The following is a 14,993-nucleotide window of genomic DNA, read 5'->3' as shown; positions in this document are numbered from 1 at the left end:
ATTTGAGTAAAAAATTACTTGATTTCAAAAATGAAAGATGTATTCTGTAATTTGGTGTTTGTTTTAGTTTGTCCTTGGGTAAATTGGCAAAAATCAACATTTTTCTTTAAACTTGTGTTTATAGTTATAGCACAATTCAAACACTATATTTTTATTTTTATTTATTTATTTATTTTGTCTTTTTAGGGCCATACCCACGGCATATGGAGGTTCCCAGGCTAGGGATCGAATTGGAGCTATAACTGCCACCCTACACCACAGCCACAGCAATACCAGATCCAAGCCGTGTCTTCCACCTACACCACAGCTTACGACAATACCACAATGCCAGATCCTTAACCCACTGAGCAAGGCCAGGGATCGAACCCACATCCTCGTAGATACTAGTCAGATTCATTTCCGCTGAGCCACAATGGGAACTCCAAACACTATATTTTTACACATTTTACTTTATATATACATACACCACTTGTATTCATACAACATAGTGTAACAAAAATCTACAGCTACCTGGGAGTGGGGAAGAAACTAATCAACAAGGCAATCTTGAAGGAAACATTAAATCTAATATGAAGAAAAATACTGTTGCTAGTTGAATCTTGAGTCATGCATTGTGACTCATTTTAAATGATTGAATTCTGGGTGAGATGAATTTCTTTATTGACCAATAAATGGAAGAGGGACACATCAGAGACTAAAATGATGATGTGAGTTAGGTTTGTAAAAACATGATCTTCATCTCCAACAAATAATCTTGTAACCAGAAGTGATATATGAGGAAGAAATTGACAGTTAAATTTAATTTTTTCAGTTTTTACTTTCCTTCTCCAAACTTAAAGACTTTTAATCCTCCATCTTTCCCCTCCCCAACACCACCCCACTTTTTCAGAAGGGCAGATGGCACTCTGTATAAGCAAAAGTTAGTTCCCTGCAAGGTGAAGAGAAAACAAGTACCAGGGGACAAGAAAAATCAAAACAAACAAACAAACAAAAAACCTTATAAATTACATGAAGAGAAAGATTCCTGATTTCATATGTTGCATTTTCCTCAGAACCCCTTCTCTGTTTTTCTTAATACTTCTTTATTCTTCAAAATTACTTTGTGGAGACCTGAATAGACTGTTCTCCAAGGAAGATATGCAGATAGCCAACAAGCACATGAAAAAATGCTCAACATCACTGATTACAAGAGAAATGCAAATCAAAACTACCATGAGATATCACCTCATACCAGTCAGAATGGCCAGCATTAATAAGTCCACAAATAACAAGTGTTGGAGGGGTTGTGGAGAAAAGGGAACCCTCCCGCACTGCTAGTGGGAATGTAAACTGGTACAGCCACTATGGAGAACAGTTTGGAGATACCTTAGAAATCTATACATAGAACTTCCATATGACCCCACAATCCCACTCTTGGGCATATATCTGGACAAAACTCTACTTAAAAGAGACACATGCATCCGCGTGTTCATTGCAGCACTATTCACAATAGCCAGGACATGGAAACAACCCAAATGTCCATCGACAGATGGTTGGATTAGGAAGATGTGGTATATATACACAATGGACTACTACTCAGCCATAAAAAAGAATGACATAATGCCATTTGCAGCAACATGGATGGAACTAGACTCTCATACTGAGTGAAATGTGTCAGAAAGACAAAGACAAATACCATATGATATCACTTATAACTGGAATCTGATATACAGCACAAATGAACCTTTCCACAAAAAGAAAATCGTGGACTTGGAGAATAGACTTGTGGCTGCCCAGGGGGAGAGGGAGGGAGTAGGAGGGATCGGGAGCTTAGGGTTATTGGATACAACTTGGAATGGATTTACAAGGAGATCCTGCTGAGTAGCATCAAGAACTATGTCTAGATACTTATACTGCAGCAGAACAAAGGGTCGGAAAAAAAAAAATGTATAAATGTAAGAGCGACTGGGTCCCCATGCTGTACAGTGGAAAAAAATTAGAATAATAAAACAAGAAAAAAAAACAATTCAAACTATAAATAAATAAATAAATAAATAAAATTACTTTGTGGCATCTCTTCCCATCATGAGGATGAGGGCAGTACAAGGTATCTGACCTCCATGTGTTGGGAGAAGGCAGGAATACAAGATGATCCTGTGCCTTATATGATTAGATAGACTCATACAAATTTTAGGAAGATAGGTTTTTGAATTAAAAAAATAGTAATAATCCTTTAAAAAAAAACAACAAAAACCTTCTAGGCCAGAAAAAACCTCATCATTTTAATGTAGCTCTTAATACTGATTTTGATCTATTCAATCTGGTAAATATGTACTACTATCTGCCAAGTTGAATTTTTTAAAAAATTCATTAGTCCTAATAGAATTGTACTAATCAACAGGGTTACAGAAAGAGGACAGAATCTTAGCTTCTAGTATAATTCAGACAGAGGAAGTCTGTTCTCTGCCTCCCTCGTCTTTGTTTCCATGTTTCTGTCCCTCTTCCCCAGTCTGTCTTCCTTCCTGGTAAATGGGCGCCCAATATGTATCTTCATTTGGAAAGCAATTGAATTATATCTGAGTAAGTCTGAAATCCCACAGTTGGAAAGAATTTCTTCCTGAGTTTGATATTCTCTTGCACAAGGAAAGAAGATGGAGTTTCTGTGAATGACAACAGCTTAAGCAAAGGCTGAGAAAGGATATTTCTGGGTGGAGAAGTTAGCGAGAAGGTCATTCTAAGCAGAAAAATGGGAGCCTATTTTGCAATCACACAAAACTTTTTTAAAGAGAGGAAGGAGTGGGGACGGGTGAAGAATTGATATGCAAAAATAATGCTGAGAGAAAGTAGCAATAGCCAGAGAGCTAGGAAACATTTTGGACCAAAAAACTAACCATCCTCGTTTATCTATTTGTACATCAACATATTTGAGGTATAGAAAAATATGCAAAAACATAAATATCACTCTGCTGATGCTATTAGAGGTCCCCAAAAGCAAAGGAACAAATACCCGATTCATTCCCAGCTGACATCAGAGAGATTAATGGTTTGTGACTTAAAATGAGTGAAGAAACTATCGTCAGTTCATTTCTGTTCTCTAAGTTCAGGGATAAAACATTTCAGTTTCTTATTTATATAATATTTTTCATTAAATTTCATTGGATTAAAATATATATACATGTATTCAATACTTATAATTTATGTTACAGTCTGTATGTTTATAATTTATATTTATGAAATAATTGTTACAATATATAATTAATAGTCCTTTCTTGTATTTATAATAATCTTCTTATTTTCATATATTACTGTACTTATGAAAATACTCTCTTTTCTTGACCTATTTAAAAATATGATAAATACTTCAACATTTTGCTTTTGTGATAAAAAAAATGTTTTATTTTGTGGGCTTAAAAAAAAAAAAGATTGATACGTGTTTTTCCTTTTTGTATCCAGCAGCTAAATTTAGAGGTTCTGCCTAATGTCTCAAGTGACCCTTGTTGGTACAAAAAGTTTATATATGGAGGGCCATAGGCACTCCTTGTCCTTTAAGCCTCATTTATGAAGATTTTGTCAATTGTTTCCTAATGTCCCTGGTATTAGCTTGCCAGCAATAAGCAAAAATAAAGCTGGGACTGTGTCAAAAAAATTCACGGGCCCACAATCATCCTTCTTCAGCAGCGTTTACTCAATAGTGTTCCCCATTCAGCTACTGTGCCAGCCAGCGGAAACAGCTAGTTGTTGTCTGAAATGAAGAATAATTGGAAACATGGTGCCTGTTTCTTTTCCTGCAAGTAACAATTCCTCCATTTAACATTCTTCTGGCGCTCTTGAGTTCTGTGCTAGACAGCGTTGTGTTTACTGTTCAGTTGAGGCCAAAAGGAGAAATGTCAACCTTTTATCCCACCCTGACCCTCCCCATGGAAACAGCCACCAGGGATAGCATCTGATGGCCTGGCACCTCTACCCAGACTTAGTTAGAAGCAACCCTAGCAGCTTGATGTAGGTAAATGGACATCAAGCTGGAAAATGCTAGGTCAGGAGGGATGGTAATAATTATAAAAAATAACACTTCTACCTATTATGATTCATACAAAGCGCAGAAAGGTTAAGTAACTTGCCCAAGGTCACTCTGCCAGCAAGCTATAGAACAGACTGTCTGGTTCCATCACCTTTCTTCTGTACCCAAACCACAATATGCTTTCATTTTTTATGGCCAAGTCCATGATTGATTTTGTAAGTGTTCCATACACATAGAAAAAGATTGCATATTCTCTTTTTGTAAGGTAAAAATTTATAGTTTTTATACTGTACATTAATCACACACACACTCATACACATGCATGTATAATAAACTTACAGATCATATTATAGTCTTCTGGATTCTTGTTTTTGACTTCATATTATCATGTTTTGAAAGAGGTTATCTACTACTATGGTTGTCATTTCATCAGATTCTGCTTCTCTTCCTAGTAGTTTTGACTTTTTAAAAATTTTATGCTGTTTTTTAGTTAATAGCTGACAACTATTACATTTTTTCATGTTTGTATCTGTACCGGGGGAAATTGAGCTGCATGTGAAATGATACCCAAGGAAAGTGGCTTCACTAAATACACATAAATTTCTCTCAAACGAGAAAGATCCCTGTTAAAAGAAGTTCACGGCTGGTGGGTGGCTCCGTGGTCATCTGGAATGCAAGGTCTGTGTTTCTGCTTTTCCACCTTCAGTAAGAGTGGTGGTCATCTCCAAGTCATTGTTGCAAGATGGCTCCTGTAACTCCAGCCATCACATACATATTCCAATCGGGAAGGAGGAAAAAGAAGAAGGCAGAAAGGAATAGCTTCCAACTGAATCAGACTTCAACAGGCCTTACTCACTAACCTCTGCTCACAACATATTGTCCACCCCTAATTATAAAAGAGGATGGGAGCAACGATCTGTATTTGGATGCTTTGCTGTGACAAATTAAGTTTAGGTTTTGTTAGCAAGGGTGATGAGGGATGGGCATAGGCATTTAGGAATCTGCCACAGTGCCTTTAATCATTCCATCCTCTTATTCCTATTTAATGCTTTTGGCCTTGCCTTTGGTATCAACATCGCCTCTCGTGCTTTTGGATTTGTCTGACATATGCATACCCAACCATTTATTTTCAAGCTTCCTTTGTCACTGTATTTGAAGTGAATTTCTTTTCTTTTTTCTTTTTTTTTTCTTTTTTTTTTTTTTTTTGTCTTTTTGCCATTTTCTTGGGCCGCTCTTGTGGCATATGGAGGTTCCCAGACTAGGGGTCCAATTGGAGCTGTGGCTGCCAGCCTACACCAGAGCCACAGCAATGCGGGACCCGAGCCGCGTCTGCAACCTACACCACAACTCATGGCAACGCCAGATCCTTAACCCACTGAGCAAGGCCAGGGATCGAACCTGCAACCTCATGGTTCCTAGTTGAATTCGTTAACCACTGAGCCACGACGGGAACTCTGAAGTGAATTTCTTATACATAGTTCAATTTTGGTTTTTGAGCTCATTCTGGAAATTTGTCTTTTGAAAGGGAAATGCAACTCATTCAAATTTTTAGTGATAACTGATATATTTATTTTTATTCATTCCTTTTTATTTTTATTCCTTCTTATACTTCATTGTTGTTTCCTCCCCACCCACCTTGCTTTCCTTAGGTTTACTGACTGGATCTTTTCTTAAATGTCTTCCCCCTACCCCCTCTGTTAAGTTGAAAGTTTTCCTATGAAGTGCGTACTTCTCTTAAATAAATAAATGCTTGTTTCTGACTATGTAGCCATATCACTGTATCTCAGAGATTCATTGCGCATATGCTGAGGAGGAAATGCAATTTATTTCTTCCATAGTGAAATAAGGTCATTGGAACCATGCTCTAATTAAGGAAGTTTACTTTCCTCACTCCCTTCAATATCACATGGAGATAGCGACAAACTCCTAAGCAGAGCTGGAGATGAGCCCAGTTTCAACTGAGCACCACTCCTGTGCGCAGCACTTTCCAGATTCCTTTCAGAGTCTAACTATTGAAGCAAAACGAAAAGCTATTATCCTGGACCCTAAAAGTCCACACAGGAATGAATTATAATAAATATTCATCCTTACATTTCTCTGAATCTTCACTGAATGCAAAACAAGTTACTCTGGATGATAAAGCAAACAATGATTAACACTGCAGTTCCCTTTATGGCTTGCTATCCCCATTGCATTTGTTTTCAAAGAAGTTTTAAAACCTTCCTCCATAGAAGGCTTGAGTTCTATAAAGTTTGTGATAGTTCTGTAAGGAACTTGCCTATGAAATTTAGCTTTAGATTACTTGGTGAAATTATTAAGGCTTTTCTAAAATAACTTTTACAGTTACATGAATATATTACTTCTGAGAGGAGCCTTTTTTCTCTCATCTGGCTCCAAATTATACCTTCCACTTCATGCCACAGCAGTATACTTGTTCCCAAGAGCAATCAAGGATCCTAAAACTGGGCGAATGGTACATGTTACCATCTAGGTAGGAGTTTTACTCTTTTTTTTTTTTGCTTTTTAGGGCTGCTCTCATGGCAATGGAAGTTCCCAGGCTAGGGGTCTAATTGGAGCTACAGCTGCTGGCCTCCACCACAGCCACAGCAACACCAGATCTGAGCTGTGTCTTCGACCTACACCACAGCTCACAGCAACACTAGACCCTTAACCTACTGAGTAAGGCCAGGGATCGAACTGGCAACCTCATGGTTCCTAGTCGGATTCGTTTCCTCTGTGCCAGGAAGGGAACTCCAGTTTTGCACTTTTTAAACTTGGGAACAATGTAAAAGAAGAAATCAATTTTTTTTTTTATTTTTAGGGCCCCACCTTCAGCATATGGAAGTTCCCAGACTAGGGGTCAAATCAGACTGACCAGGCTAGGCCACAGCCACAGCAATGCCAAATCTGAGCTGCATCCAAGAGCTACACCAAGCTTGCTGCAATGCCAGATCCTTTAACTCACTGAGCGAGGCCAGGGATCGAACCTGTACCCTCCTGGATACTAGTTGTGTTCTTAACCAGCTGAGCCACAACGGGAACTCCTTCCAAAGTTTTGTTAAAGCCATACAACTTCTACCCAACTTCATCATGCTAATTTATGTCTTCTAAAAAAATTATTATTTTAGGCTCCCTATGAATATGATTTGGCTACAAATTGGTATACATGTTGATAAATCTTAAAATAGTAATTCTATACAGCCAACTATTTGTACTCTGCAAAAATTTATTCAGATATATAATCAAATATATAAGTAATCTATTACGTACAAGAAACCCCCCACCTTGAAACATTTAGGTTGTAATATTTGTTCCTGAAGCTCTTTCTCCCTTTAGTACAAGAACGGAATGGCCCGTCCCCCTCATTCTGCCACTGGTTAGTGTTAGAGCAAAGGGACAAAGGATCAGTTTTATTGTTGGAAACGCTTCCTTCCCATCATCAGTATTTTTCTGCAACATTTCAGACAAAAGGAGCAAGGCACAATGTCATAGGAAGAGAATAACTAATTCATTTAAAATCCACCACATCTTCCATTGAAATATGAAAGAGGTTGGCCTCGCTTCAGTTCTGGAGAAGTGAGACAGATTTGAGAGTGAGGAAGAATAATGACTGATAAAAATAAAATTATTTAGGAAAATATATGTAAATAAACATGCAATCATATTTGATCTTTAAAATTTACTGGCATATAATGTGAGTTTAATTTTACTGGCTACTAATGGTAACTAAACATCAGGCTTCACAAGATTGAGCATTATGTTGTAGCTGAATGATGGGTTCATAGAACGAAAGTTGGATGCATTTTTATTATTCTACCTTTGAGTACATTTTAAACTTTCTATACAAAAAAAGTTTTGAAAAGAAAATAAATTAGGGAGTTTTGGTCATGGATCAGTGGTAGTGAACCCAAATAGTATCCATGAGGATTTGGGTTCAATCTCTGGCCTCACTCAGTGGGTTAAGGATCTGGTGTTGGTGTGACCTATGGTGTAGGTCGAAGGTGTGGCTTGGATCTGGCATTGCCGTGACTGTGGTGTAGGCCAGCACCTGCAGCTCTGATTTGACCCCTAGCCTGGGAACTACCATATACTGCAGGCGCAGCCATAAAAATAAGAAAATAAAAGAAAAAGAAAAGAAATTAGATTTCAAAAAACTGTTCTAGATTGGTTAATTCTGAAAAAGAGATTCCTCTTTTTATGTCCCATAAAAAGAGCATCATAAATATTTTCCTCAATGAAGTTTAAAACTGGTCTGGATTAAGTATGCCAATGAAATGCTTCAACTCTGTATATAAGTCCTGCAGTTGATACTCTATAATTTAATCTAGGAAAAAATAGGCTTGCATAGCTTTCATGAATTAATTAAAACTAAAAATTTTCAGTGAGAGATGACAATACTTACCAGAAACAAGTCATCAGTTCTGTAGTTATTTTTACTTTCATGTTATTTGGATCCAGAGTTTAGATGGCAAATCAGAAATCTGCCCAAGTTAATCACTAGAATATACAACTTATTTTATGTCTTAGCATCTCCATTTTTTTTCTCCACTTAAGTGAGAAGAAACCCTGTGCCTAAACTTTATGTCTTCCAGAAGCATTTGAGGAAAAAACATGTTTGAAAGAAGATTTTTCTAATGTATCTTAGAGAATTCTGTTACTATAGAGAGATTGTCTCCTCTGCTAAGAACAAACAGAAAATAAAGACTATAAATAAATGAACAATTCCAGAAGCCTGTTTCATAGTGTCATCTCTGTAAAATTGCTCAGACGAGGTGCCACGTTTTTCATTTTCTTCTCAGCTGGCCTGGGCTTAGAGCAACAATCTGCCACTCGCGTGTATCAAGTATGTGCTAGAATATAGAAATATACATAATCCTTGCCTTGGGTACAATTGAGTGAGCTGAAGTAGCACAAGAAAGGCTCTGAAAACCCTAGTGGGTTATAAATGCATTGATCTCCAGGAGGCCTGTCTGATAGATGTGACCATGGCATGCTTTGTGACTTTTTGGGTGGATTTGCTTAGATATCAATCAAATTTTAAGCTACCTATGGGCGAAATGCACTGGGAGACATTTCACACAGGTTCAGGAAGACATGGAATGACTTTGCCACTCAGATAAAATTAAATCCTGAGAAATAAAACCCTTAAAGGAAGTGAATATACGGAAGAAGGGAAGACAATACCTTTATCATTAACAATCAATCAGACATTTACTAAGTGCCTGATCTGAAGATTTCTTACATTTCAGTAGCTAGGAAATCTTGGTTTACAAAAATACTTTCACGTACGTTATCTTATTTGATCCTCCCAACAAACCAGTAACATAAGCGGGACAATTTTAAGATGAGGAAATTGCATCCCAGAGGCTTATGTGCTTCCTGTAGCTCTTACTCCCAGTTGAAGGGGTCATGGGCAGAGAAACCACCCAGATCTCCCCGTGGTCACTGCCCTTTGACCACCGGTACTGCACTCCTTCATTCTGTGTTTGGTTCTGCAGAGGATTCAAAAGAAGTAAAGACATGATCCCCCCTGCCCTCAGTAAGTTTATGATCTAGCTTGGAATGCAAGTTTTGCATATGAAAATGCAAGTTTTGCATATGAAAACAATCAGAATTAAGTATTAAATTGTATGACGTGGGCTGTAAATACAGTAACACTTGGGTTCTTTCGATTGGAAAATAAGATGCAATAAATTCTACCCAAGCTCTGAAAAGTGTGTTTGTGGGTGCTCAAGAACACTGGTCAGCTGGATGTTTCTCACGTCTTCCAGCCAGGCAATCAATACTTTCCTGGAGATGGCCCAGAATTAATTCTTGACTGGGAGGAAAGCGGTACAGGAGGAAGGAGTAGACTATCTTCTCATATCTTACCATGTTCTCACAGATACAATCTCACACGGCTCTGCAGTGGAACATGGTTGTGTGTAAGAGCTGATTCTTGAACTGTGGAATTGTTACAGGCGTCTCTTGTGCCTCAACTGAGAACTGAAGGCTTGTGAAAGCTAGTTCTGCCCTGGCACATTTTTGTGAGGCCCTCTAAGGCCATCAGTGGAGGTCTCCAGCAAATTACCTCTTTGCTTCCTCCTAGTTCCCTAATTGCAAAGGGAGTAAAAGGGGAGAGTCTAACATTTTGAAGAAAACTGCCTTGAGACAGGAAAATGGGCACATTTGTTTTACACTCCGAGGGATCGTGTATTTCAAGGGTCTGTGGAGACTCTGTAGTCACTTTCATTTTCTAATGTCCTAATGTGTAAACCTAAAACTTTCCAAACCTATGTCTTTGTTAAAAGCAAAATTCTATTGGAAATGTGTCCCTTCTTTTTCACCAGAGTAAGCCTGTCCTCAGAGACAGCTGCAGGCCAGTCCCTGTCTGTGTCTTCCCCATGGAGCATATTGCCTTGGGGAGGTTCCATGGGGACTTCCAAAGCCATCCATCAGCAAGTGACTGACAGCAATCTTGGAAAAAAAAAAAATGCACATGGCCAACCAGGTTGACCAGCATTCTGGACATTCCTTGGTAGTCTTCTTCAAAAGGCTAGTTTGCTTAAGTGTCCATTGGGGTAGACCAGCATAGGGGGATCTACTGTATAACGCTGCTTGCCACTAGGAAAGTCAAAAGAGCAGTAACTTGCTGCAAAGATGTACTGAAGTCATCCTTCAAGCATCAATACATGGCCATTTGAGAGGAAGAGAGGGCAGTGGGAGGAGTCAGCTTGGAGTTGAGAATACAGCTGTAACGCATTCTCAACTCCAATGGGAGGGTGGGCTTTGGAGGCACTATCAACACTTCCAACAACATTGGTCACTTACACTGAGCACTTGAGGGCAAATGTGAACGTGCTTCTACCTGACTCCTAGGCTCAAGCACATAACTGCTACCACCAGACCACACATGTCCTCAAGATACATCCTTTGAGTTACTTTTTCAGGAGTGGCAATGGATGGATGCTGAGTCACTCAAGCTTTCATTTCCTCCAGTGGTTGTGAGCGTGGACTCTGGAACCAGTTCTGTCACGTACTGTCTGTGTGACCTTGGGCAAATTACTTAAAAATTCTCTGTGACTCCAGTTCCCCAAATATGAAATGGTAATAATTATACTAGCTACCCCATAAAGTCATTTTAAAAATTAAATGAGTTTAGAAATGTAAAGAGCTTAGAACACTGCCTGGCTTATATTATGTACTGTATGAGTGTTAGCTATTGTCATTCATTCACTTATTCATCCAATATTCATTTAAAATCTCTGCTCTGGACACTCCTAGGTGTTAAGAAGTAAAGACAAATAAGACACAGTGTGCCCTCAATGGGCTTCTATTCTATAGTATAGGCTTGTGTTTTATTTCTCTCTTTTTGCCTAGCATAAGAGTTGTGAGACACTCAATATGTTTTTGAATGTATGATTGGATTGGGGAAATAGGCAAATACACTGATAATTTCAGTTATATGACTATATTTAAGTGTCTGGCACATAGTAAGTACCTGGTACCACATAAGCATTATTAACTATTTTAATTATTAATTTTGTAGAATAAATGCTGAGACTGAGTGTGCAGACAGGAGGCTGAGGGTGAGGAGGTGGAGGTGCACTCAGGGAAGTCTTCCAAGAGGCAGTATCATTGAGCTGAGTTTTGATCAGCGAGTGGGCGTTAGCCAGTAAGAGAAGAGGGCTAAGTGTGTTCCAGGCAGAAGGAACATTGTGTGCAGAGCTAGAGAGGCGTGAAATAGCACAATACATTCAGGGAGCTCCGAGTAGGCAAGTACGACTGGAGCCCCATCCTCGTTGTGACATACAGGGTGCATTTGTTAAACGAATATTAGAGGCTGGGAAGTGAAACAAAACAAATGAGACATCGAATGTGTCACTCTGGCCTTCAACATTAACTAAGTAACCAGTTATGGACTAAGTGGCTCGGGAATGTTAAATTGTTTGGTATAATACTTGCCCTGGTACAAATGCTGTTAGTCTATAAAGCATTGCTTTAGAGTCAGCCCCTTCTTGTCTTCTGATAGAGGAGTCAAGTCACTTAATTTGTCCGTTTTTTCAAAGTAATTGAGACAAAATAAAGTTGAGGGGATCATGGTATAGATGAATTTGTATTTTTTTTTTTGGTCTTTTTGTCTTTTCTAGGGCCGCACTCGTGGCATATGGAGGTTCCCAGACTAGGGGTCGGAGCTGTAGCCACCAGCCTACGCCAGAGCCAGAGCAACGCCAGACCCAAGCCGTGTCTGCGACCTACACCACAGATCACAGCAACTCTGGATCCTGAACCCACTGACGAGGCCAGGGATCAAACCTGCAACCTCATGGGTCCTAGTTGGATTCGTTAACCACTGAGCCATGACGGAAACTCCAAGGTGAAGATGTTTTTGCACAGGCACATAGATTGCTCTAGATCGGGGGTAGCAAACTGTGGCCTAAGGGCCAAATCCTATCCACCACCTGTTTGGATAATTAAGCTTTTTGGAACACTGCCCTTCCCATTTGTTAACATGTAGTCCAGAACTGCTCCAGCACTACAGAGGCAGAGTTGAGTAGTCATGACAGAGATTGTATGGCTTGCAAAGTCTAAGATATTTACTAGCTGGCTCTTTACAGAAAATGTTTGCCAACCCTGCTCTAGAGTCATCTCTTCTAATCTTGATAAGTAAAATCCACCTAAATATTTAAAACAGGGATTGATTTGGATTTAGAACCAACATGGCAAACAATAGGTTGTTAAATTTTTTAAATTTACTACCAAGGAGAGAGACGATTGCAAATATTTTAGCCATAAAATAAACATGAATAAATGAATGAATATAGATTCTGTGGGCTGGTCTTCAAATTTGACTCTGAACTTCCTGGCAATCAGGAAAAAAAAAGATTGGTTATATGTATTAGTTACTTATTGCTTCATAACTATACATTTGTGGCTTAAAATAGCCACCATTTAGTATTTTTCATGAGACTATAAATTGGCTGAATGGCTCTGATAATCTCACCTGAGTCCAGCTGATCTTGGTGGGCTTGCTAATTCATTTGTGGTCAGCTGGTGTGTTAGCTCTGGGCTGGTTGGTCTGGGATAGCTTCAGCTAAGACAGCTCCTCTCCGCCCCCAATAGGATCTCTCGTCCTCCAGCAGGCTAGCCAGAGCTTGTTCACTAAGCAAAGGCAGTTTCCAAGAAAGAAAGTGGAAGTGCACACTTGAGGTTTAGGCTTGGAACTCACACACTGTAACTTGCATTGCATTCCAGTGGCTAAGGCCAGTCAAACGGCCAGCCTAGATTCAAGGTGTAGTGAAAGACTCTAAGTCTTAAAGGGAGGAGCTGCAAAGTCACATTGCAAGGGTAGGGAAAGAGGAGGGAGAGAACAGGGGCTACGATTGAAATCAATCAGCATCTAAACCTGCATGTATTCCAACCATAAATTTTTTAAAAAAGTCATCTCTGTGGTCTAAAGTGGAAAGGAGTATTCATCATACGTCTTTTCAGCCCCACCTACAGATATGAATCATCATTGTCTTCAGCTAAGAGGACCAATATCTTCTTGCTAATGACAGATGCAGAGGAGTAGAAAGAAGCCTGTCAGAAAGAGGCTTCCTATGAGGCCCAGTCCCCCATTAAAATATCATCTTGATGAATTTCACCAGGGAATCAGACTCAGTCATAATGGGTTGAGGGGATAAGGAAGATTGTTATCACAGAAGTAACCAAGGGCTAAACCAAACCTTAGCCTTTGGGATTACGGACCTGCAATATTCTTGCTGACCATTCCCACTCCCCCCCACATATCAAGTGGGGTTAAAATTGGTCACTGTATTCAAAGGCAACATTGCTCTCTGTGGATATGGATGTGATTGAAAACATGGCATCAATAGTCTTTTAAAAACTCCCTAGCTGTGATGATTTTTGAAAAGTTATTGCTGGAATATCTTCATTATTACCAAACACCGTAATACATAGTATTAAGTATAAAGAACAACGACGATGTCAGAAATCCTCCTTAACTGTGCTCTGCCTGGTACCCGGGGCTACCAGTAAGAAGAAAACATAGGTAGCCCTTGCTCCTTAGAGTCTGTTCAGATACTATTTATAATCTCCCAAAACTCAAAAAAAAAAAAAGAGGCAAAACATTATAAATAAAAGCAAAACTCCCAACATTTCAAACAAAGCCACACAACCTAGGTTTGAGAACATTCTCTGGCTGAGAGCCAGCCAGGGTGCTCGGCCTTTTTCTCAAGAGGTTGACACATTCATACGTGGCCTTCCAGGAGCTGCCACCCTCAGACTTCTGTTGCAGCAGCAGTAGTACATGGGGAGGAATATGACAGAATTTAGGAAACTATTAGATGCCTGTTGACTCAGACATCAGGACCAGCTGTGAAGGGAAATCTATTTCAATTGGATACGGTGAAAAAGAACCGAGCTGTTGACATTATTGAAGAGGTGGGGACAAAACTTCCAGGATGTTTGAAGATGACCAGTCTCTGGGAGGCTTGGGGGGATGGGGAGGAGGTAAAGCTGTCTCAGGAAGGCCAAATGAAGCTTTCAAATGTGGTGTGGAGAAAATCAGAAGTTAACCTTGGGCAGGTCACCGGAAGGTGAAGTGATATATAAAGTACCTGGTGGGGTACTTAGAAGATCTCAGCAAACGTTGGTTCTTTCCCTTTGTAGCTCCCACCTACCTTCGAGATCTCTTAAAAAAAAAAGACCTGCCAGGCAGCTGCGATTGGAAAGATGTCAAATAGGATGAGCTGCTGAAAGGTGGTTAACAATCAACAAAATTAGGTGGATGGAGCAGGGCATGTCACCTCTCCTACCCCTCTCCTCGTCACGGCTTGGAGGCAATGTGAAGACATTTCTTCCTTCCTGCAGAGGAAGTGTGTGTGTTCTCTCAGACCTACCTTGGCATTCCTTGATGTCTTAGAGAAGCAGATGACCCCGGCTGAGCAAGACAGTCAGCAGAACAGCAGCCCTTGATGCTGCAATTGGAAATTTCCATTCTTGCTTGTAGCTC

At 39.5% G+C, this 14,993-nt stretch overlaps 1 protein-coding gene and 1 long non-coding RNA gene across 9 annotated transcripts in view; one reads left to right on the top strand and one right to left on the bottom strand.

The window, feature by feature from the left end:
- Positions 1-14,993, top strand: part of MKLN1 (muskelin 1) — a 335,895-nt gene that overhangs the window by 42,537 nt on the left and 278,365 nt on the right. The window lies entirely within an intron of this gene.
- LOC106506781 (testis-specific gene 13 protein) overlaps positions 1-14,993 on the bottom strand; it is a 539,004-nt gene that overhangs the window by 419,121 nt on the left and 104,890 nt on the right. Inside the window, exons 7-8 of one of the 2 annotated variants that reach the window (XR_014833867.1) lie at positions 14,881-14,992; positions 12,981-13,138 (exon numbers count right to left, since the gene is read on the bottom strand). This is a non-coding gene — a long non-coding RNA (testis-specific gene 13 protein). Of the gene's footprint in view, positions 1-12,980; positions 13,139-14,880; position 14,993 lie in introns of those variants that run through there. The other variant, XR_014833866.1, reaches the window with a different exon arrangement.

Source organism: Sus scrofa, chromosome 18, assembly GCF_054392235.1.
Source record: "Sus scrofa isolate SSC_HxYL_T2T_F1_AM1 chromosome 18, Sscrofa_HxYL_maternal_Yorkshire_Landrace_v2.0, whole genome shotgun sequence".
Lineage (NCBI taxonomy): Eukaryota > Metazoa > Chordata > Mammalia > Artiodactyla > Suidae > Sus > Sus scrofa.
Note: the sequence above shows the minus strand (reverse complement) of the source record. Positions and strands in the feature narration are given on the sequence as shown.